Here is a 7,665-nt window from a genome sequence, read left to right as displayed (position 1 = left end):
GAGTTGGCAGCCGTGAAAGGAACTTGCGCCGTGTTAGCACCATTTTTATGACGCGAGGACCCTTCACTCCCCCACCACCACGCGCCGTCTGCAGAAGGGAGGCGCATTTCTTACACGCGCGCAAGTGTTATTGATGCATATAACGTACGCTCGGCGTGTCATCGGCACGACAATGGCACGAGAGAAGACGCCTTAAAATGGCACCGACGTGTTCGCCCGCATTCGTCTCATCCTTTTCGACACTTTCAGTCAGCGCCTTCCATTTTGTACTCCTTTTCTTTTTTTTTTGTTCGCAAAAACTTTCTTTATGTGTGTGTACTTTTTTTTTTTTTGTTTCTTACGCCTTCTGGGGCCAAGACATTGCCAAAAGGAGGAGGTGCTCGGAAAAGAAAACGCAAACGCCAGCCTCAGTCTTGTCGCTTTTCGCGGCGAACCGCCCTTCTTTCGCGAAAACTGCAGCCAGGCCTGAGCGCATTGCTCCGAGAAGCAGGCGACGACGCGTCAATTGCTTAGAGACGCGCAGCAAAAAAAAAAAAAGACCCTGGTGTGTGTTGTGTGGGAGGAGAAGGGAGGCTAGGAGGAGGAGGAGGAGTTAAGGTGGTATGAGAAGTGTCGGAACGTGCCGGTGAACCCTGAATGTGTAATTCGGTGAGGCTAAGCGAACTTACGTGCGGCGTTTAAGCAAGAACGTGAGATGCGTCACCTCAAGGAGCAGGCAAGGCGAGGGTGACGAAAGCTTGGCTCTTTATCTTTCCCAGACAAAAAAAAAAAAAGGAAAATAAGGTACAAGAGAAGTTGGACGTGCGGTAATCAGCCAAGTGTCTCGGTTTTTCCTTTCGTGCGCGTACTGTGGCTAGGTTTTTTCTTTATTTCTCTTCGACATTGTTTTCATCTTCTGCTCCTGCATCTTAGCCGAATACAGCTTGTCGCGTCGTACGTCGTTTGGCGCGTTTGGTAGTTCGGAAATGATACGCCCCACTTTCGCCATGTCTTGAAACAAAACTGTTTCATGCGTGAGTTACGGCTGGCTGTGTTGCACTTTAGTGCTTTCTAAAGCATGAAATTTCGAAGAAAACAAAACAATACGCGAGCCGAGACGGCTGTAAAAAACAACTTCCGTGATTGTTGACTCTTGTGCGGCGAAGGACAGAACAGAAAAGAAATGTCGTCCTTGGCTTAAAAGCACAGGCGTTGAAATTGAAGCAACTTTTGTCTTGTTACGTGGGAATGAACGGGTTTTCGTGCACAGCATCTGTTCGTGACACTTGTTGCGAATTCTGAGAAGCGATAATACGAGCACAAAAGAAACCTACATTAAAATATGCCCAACGTGTTTTGCAGAGTTTACTCTATTTAAGATAATTGCATTCAGTGAACGTAACGTAGAGTGAGCAATTTTTTCGGAAGTAAATTTAACTTAGTTCATGGAGTGATTGTACCAAGTTATGAGAAATTCAATACTATATATAATCTGTCGCACACCATGGACAGGTCTCTGTCGTGGCGTGGCCGCCATGGCTATATTCATTGTAGGTATTTATTCGTTTCTTTTTGTACATTTTTTTCTGTTCACCTTGTATAACATGCTACACAAATATAGAATGCTAAGAGCACCAATGTACCTCAGCTTGTCCATAACAATCCATACACAAAATAAATAAAGAGATTGACAATAACTAACCTCGACAAAACCCAGAGCAATTCGCATCGGCAAAGGCAAGTGCTGCCCCAGCTACAAGCGCGATGGAACAAGACAGCTTACAGCATCAGTGTGTGAGAACGCGCTGTGTCATTAGCGCAGGTGATGTCGGCCTACTTACGCCCGCTTCACGTAGAGCCCCGCGTCCCTCTCAACATTTCCCGCAAGCACTCGGCAAAATGATGGCGTTTCATTGTTTTTAGGGGCGAAGCTCCTTATAGCGGCACCCGTTCGTCCTCCGTAGTATGTAACGAGTATAACATTTTGACCTCCAAGGTGGTGCCGGTGAGAGACTTCTTCTGTGCGTTGTTGAACAATAAAAAATAGTGCTCAATGTACATGCCAATGGCTGCTAATAGGGAATGAGAGACAGGAGCATTCGGCTTTTAGTTAACGCGCAGGCTGCGATCACCATTAGCAGCCATTGGCATGTACATTGAGCACTATCTGAGAAGAAAGGGTTGCTACGTTATACTCGCTGGGTGTAACCTCCTTAGCTTTAGAAAGGTTTAGCGAGCGTTGAGCCGCAGTGCCATGAATACAATGAACTTGTATATACCATGAATGAACTCGAGGTGGTTAAAAATGGGAAGTAGATACGAAGCGCAAGCCGTAAGAAAGTAAAAGCCGAATTCTCCGCCTCTCATTTCCCATTAGCAGCCATTGGCATGTACATTGAGCACTATCTGACTGAAAAAGTTTGCTACGTCATACTCGCTGGGCGTAACCTCCTTGGTTTTCGAAAGGTTTAGCGAGCGCTCGGCCGCAGTGCCATGAATACAGTGAACTAGTGTATACCATGAACTCGAGGTGGTTAAAGGTGGGAAGTGGACCCAAAGCGCAAGCCGTAAGAAAGTGTGCGTGTGCCACCTCTCGTTTAGTGCTTGGAATGTCCTCTGGATGGCGGTGCTTCTATATGGGGAATATATGATGAAAAGATGCGAGTTGGTGGTACTTGGAGTGTTGAATAGATGGACGAACGGACACACAGACAGATGCATGGATGGACGCATGAACGGACGCAGGGGCGGCTGCATGGACGAACGCAGGGACAGACACACGAACAGACGCACGCACGGACGGGCTGATGGACGCATGGACGGTCACACTGACGGACGCATGGACGGACGGAAGCAAGAACGAATGGACGGATGAATTCTTCGCCCCACTCTCCATCATTCACTCCGTGGATATGCTGCAATTTTTTTTTATCGGCCTGTTCCCAGTTCGCCATCACGGTTAATTTCCAATACTTGATCGAAGGCAACCATTTCGTTGATTCAGAAAACTGCACTAGGTTCATCACATTGAATATTGCCGTCGGAAATGTCGGGCTGAAGCAGATCTGTATTATGAAGCTCCGAAAAATTAATCTTTCCTGGTCTGCCCACGCATTAAGTTTTTGCATCTTCTCACTTCGAAACCAGCTTGGTGTCTTCCTGTATATAAGTAATATGCAAAATGTTACCAATAACGTTAGCAATACGTGCAATGCTGCTTTTTCGTCTCAAACTGCGCCCTGTTTTATAGCGATTGCAACAATTAGGATTACTGAAAGAGTTTTGACCACGAAGGATTTTTTTAAAGTTGATCACTGCACATCAGGGGAGCGTTTATTATTATTTTTTATTTTGCCCCGCTTTAGATGAGGCCACTGGGACTGCGATTACTACTGCGACTTGGACTTTAGCAAAAAAAAAAATACGCAAAAAGCACTGAATTAGTGCAGCAGATCATTTGTATAAAGTTGCGGCAATGACACCGGTTACACAAGAAAAAAAATTGCGAGAAATGGCCTCAGAAAGGTTGTACGAGAACTACCTTGGTCACATTAGTCCTTATGGTAGAGATACTGCTATTATTTTGTAAGTGAGTAGTACGTACGATTCCCCGGCATATTTTAACGCTGGTTAATGACCCAGAAACCATGAGTGGCTGCATTGCAGATGGACGTTGTAGCGAGTTTTTCGTGCTTAATGCTTCGTTACTTCCACGAACAGTCTGTTGCAATAGATAATATCAAGTTTGAGCAATGACGACTATATAGTACACGATCATGAGCTGTTGCTAATAAAAAATCAACAAATCTGTCCTCCTGAAGCCCTGCGTGCTTGGTAAATTGGTTACAGACCAGACACTCTGTGACAGTAAAAAATTGGGCATAGAACGGTGCATAGCCTTTATGTACTTATATGCCCCTGCGGAGAATTGCAACCACATACCACAGCCCTCGTTAGCTAATATGATGCATCTCAACTCAGCGCAACGCGAACAAGCACATTCGCCTTGTACAGCGTCATGGCGTTGTAAATGTACGAACAGCGAAGCTTTACTAGAAGCACTAAAGCTGAAATTGCTGAGAAAAACGTGAGCTATTCGTGGCAGCTGCGTGACGCAACACAGAGCGGGCTGCGAAGTGAGGACATCTTATGTCGTGACTCATTGCATTCTTTACCACACACACACAAAAATTAAGCTAGCAAGATTCTTTGATGGTAGCTTAAATACGCTTGGTACAAAAATGACGTCATATTGGCGAATTGCTATCTTTGACGTCTTTGTTTTACTTGAGCATCACGTTGCCGTAATATAAATGTGGAACACAACAACCTAAATGAAAACCAGACTTTGCTAACTTATCCAACCTGATCTTGTTTTATTTTGTGCGTTTGTATTACATCATTCATTTTCTGAATCTGCAGTATTGATAGATTGATATGTGGGGTTTAACGACCTAAAACCATCATATGATTATGACAGACGCCGTAGTGGAGGGCTCCGGAAATTTCGACCACCTGGGTAGGCACGTGTGCTCAGATTGCGCACCCAAAATCTGAGCACACGAGCCTACAGCATTTCCGCCTTCATCTGAAATGCAGCCGCCGCATCCGGGATTCGATCGCGCGACCTGCGGGTCAGCAGCCGAGTACCTTAGCCACTAGACCACCGTGGAGGGGTTCTGTAGTATTCGATTGAGGTTCAAATTCTGATTTAGGTCAAGTTTAGTTGAATTCTCCTAATTATGTAAAATGGGCGCATTAGGCTGTGTGCAGTGGTGTATTTGCTAGAGAAGTGCAAGTTGGCGAAAGAGTTCCCCTTCTACACAGGGCGTGGACTTCAGAGCTTGCTACAAAAGAGACAATGCCACTTGCTCTAAACTAAGGTTCTTGAACAATCGTGCTCGCGTTGCTCCTTGCTGAACGTCTCAAATTTGCACAATTTCAACCCACCAAAAAACGGTAACTGAAAGTTATAGTGAGTAGCTGCACTAAAGACCAGTGTGCTCGAATTTCACTGAGAAAGATGTCAGAATAATTGTTCTGTTCGTTAACCTGTCTACTCTAGATTTTATTTTTCCTTCGTGTATTGTGGCTGAATCGTTCGGGCTATTTCTTTCGTGTGACAAACCAGACGTGCTTCTTATTACCATCCCTGCCGTTACCTGCTTCCCTCTCTCTCTTCCTCGTGGTACGCAAGAGTCAGTGCAAAAAAAAGGCTTACGCCTGATATGAAAGGTCGTGCATCATAAACTCTTCTTCATTGTTTTTGTCATCTGTCTTCGAGTGTATGACCGAAAAAAAAACAGTGCTCTAAATAGTTAACAGCGTGCATAATGTGACTCTGATACGCAGTCCTCGTTAGCAGGATTGAACTACTCGCCCAATTACTCGCCAACAGAAAATTCAACAGCACCTATAAAACAGCTGAAACCAACCAGCATTTCTTGCCACCGTTATAAAATGACAGGTTTGAACCTCCATTATATAGATATATCTGTCTCATTTAGCAAGACCTATGTTCATAGCGTTGGAACGGCTTCAACGTGTAGACTCTCACTTAATTCAATTTCTTTGTTCGATATGGGTATGTCAACGATTATTCATGACAGAGTCAATGCAAATCCAACACTGTGTAACATGATAAGGTTAGACTTATAGTGATTAGGCGTAATGCACTCGTAAAACTTCTCGCATTCCACCTCCTTTGTGAGTTTTGTGAGTTTGAATATACTGCACAACACAGCATGCCTCATCCTTGCCAATATGTGATTATCGTAGCAACGGGACCACACGAGCTACAATTGCACCCCCTGTTGAGCAAAAAAAAAATTGCCCGCAGCTTCCCTCGGGGGAACACTGAGGAGGATGCGGACCATATAATTGGTTAACGGGGTGTTAAAGTGCGACTTACTTGGGTCGATGGCTAAATTGGTTAACGTGGTTGTGAAATGGGGTGTTAAATTGCGGCTTACTTGGGTCGATGGCTAAATTGGTTAACGTGGTTGTAGGAGGGGGTGTTAAATGAGTGAACACGTACACACGTATGCGAAAGGGCGGCGCTGGTCGAAGGGACGTCGATCATTGTGTTTGTGGATTCGTTGGAATTCATTTCACCGCGACCTTGGACGTCGACGCGCCGTACAAACCAACCGACGAGCGGCAACTGAGCGAGCGAGCGCCGACCTTGAGTATATATACAGTACGACGGCGCATGCACTGTCAGCTGTTGAATGTTCTCGAAGCGCGACGCCACATGCGCGTCCACTGGAGAATCAGGAGAATTGTAGATGTCGAACGCGGTGTGTAGAGGAGGAAGGGTGCACAGATGGTGGAGGAGTGAAGCGCGCGCGGTGTGTAGAGGAGGAAGGGATGCACAGATGGTGGAAGAGTGGGCGACGGCGCGACGGCGCATGCGCGCGCGTCAGCTGTCGAATGTTCGAGAAGCGGTGCGGACGGCGCGGACGGCGCGGACGGCGCACTACAAGGCGCGAGTATAAGATGCTCCGCATCTAAAAAAGCACGCGACAGAGTAGATCGCATTCAGGACTCGCACGATACCGCTTAGGCGCCTGCGGCACGGTCGCAAAGGTTACTGCGGGAAGCCGGACAACCCCGCGGGATTACTTTTGGCTGGAATACTATGCTTTCGTCTGAGCAAAAGCAATGAGCTGCCGGGGGACGCGCGGAGCTGAGGCTATCCGGCGTGGCCGGCAACACGTCGCCGTCGTAATTGGTCGAGGTTCTGGACATCACTAAAGCTGTTTCTGGACGCAGCGCAAGGGCAGAAGTGTTCAGAGGTCACGGAGTACGTTGTTATGAGGTGCGAAGAAGAACGAGAACCAGATGGGATAAAGTTCCAGGGTGCTTTATGCTTTCGCCTAAAACCACAGAATGAAGAAGGCCATCTTGGCCTTCGCTTTCTTCAAAGTCGATTGTATTGATCACCCTCCCTCCTGACTCCCTCAACCCGAAAGTTTTCTGCCCCTCACGTAGATATGCACTGCTTCCGATCCTAGAAGAAACGCAAATCTATCTATCTATCTATCTATCTATCTATCTATCTATCTATCTGTCTATCTATCTATCTATCTATCTATCTATCTATCTATCTATCTATCTATCTATCTATCTATCTATCTATCTATCTATCTATCTATCTATCTATCTATCTATCTATCTATCTATCTATCTATCTATCTATCTATCTATCTATCTATCTATCTATCTATCTATCTATCTATCCATCTATCTATCTATCTATCTATCTATCTATCTATTTCATTATTTATGAATAGTACGGTCTAACTCTGGCATTGGATAGTGGTGCGTGAAAATAATAAAGGTACTTTTGTGGGGAAAAAAAGAAAAACAAACCATGGCAGGTCACTGTGAACAGGCTACAAAACACTTCAGATTATATGTTATTCGAGATATAACAGACACTTCTTGGTACAGTTACGTTAGACAGGTAATTTCAAGTATTTACTTGTTGGGCAAAAATATTCGAAAGAACTTACTGTTTGCATTATAGGGTTGCCTATAATGTCGCATTCTAGTTGCGTAACCTGTACAAGAATCAAGATATGTGAGGTGTTAGTTTTGTAATGACCATTTACTACGTGATAAAAAAAATCAGTCTCTACACACGGTTTATTTCAGAAACACGTCCTAATTTACTAGTTTTTT

The sequence above is a fragment of the Rhipicephalus microplus genome, chromosome 4 (genome assembly GCF_043290135.1).
Source record: "Rhipicephalus microplus isolate Deutch F79 chromosome 4, USDA_Rmic, whole genome shotgun sequence".
NCBI classification, from domain to species: Eukaryota; Metazoa; Arthropoda; class Arachnida; order Ixodida; family Ixodidae; genus Rhipicephalus; species Rhipicephalus microplus.
The sequence above is the reverse complement of the archived record's forward strand: the minus strand, read 5'-3'. Positions refer to the sequence as shown.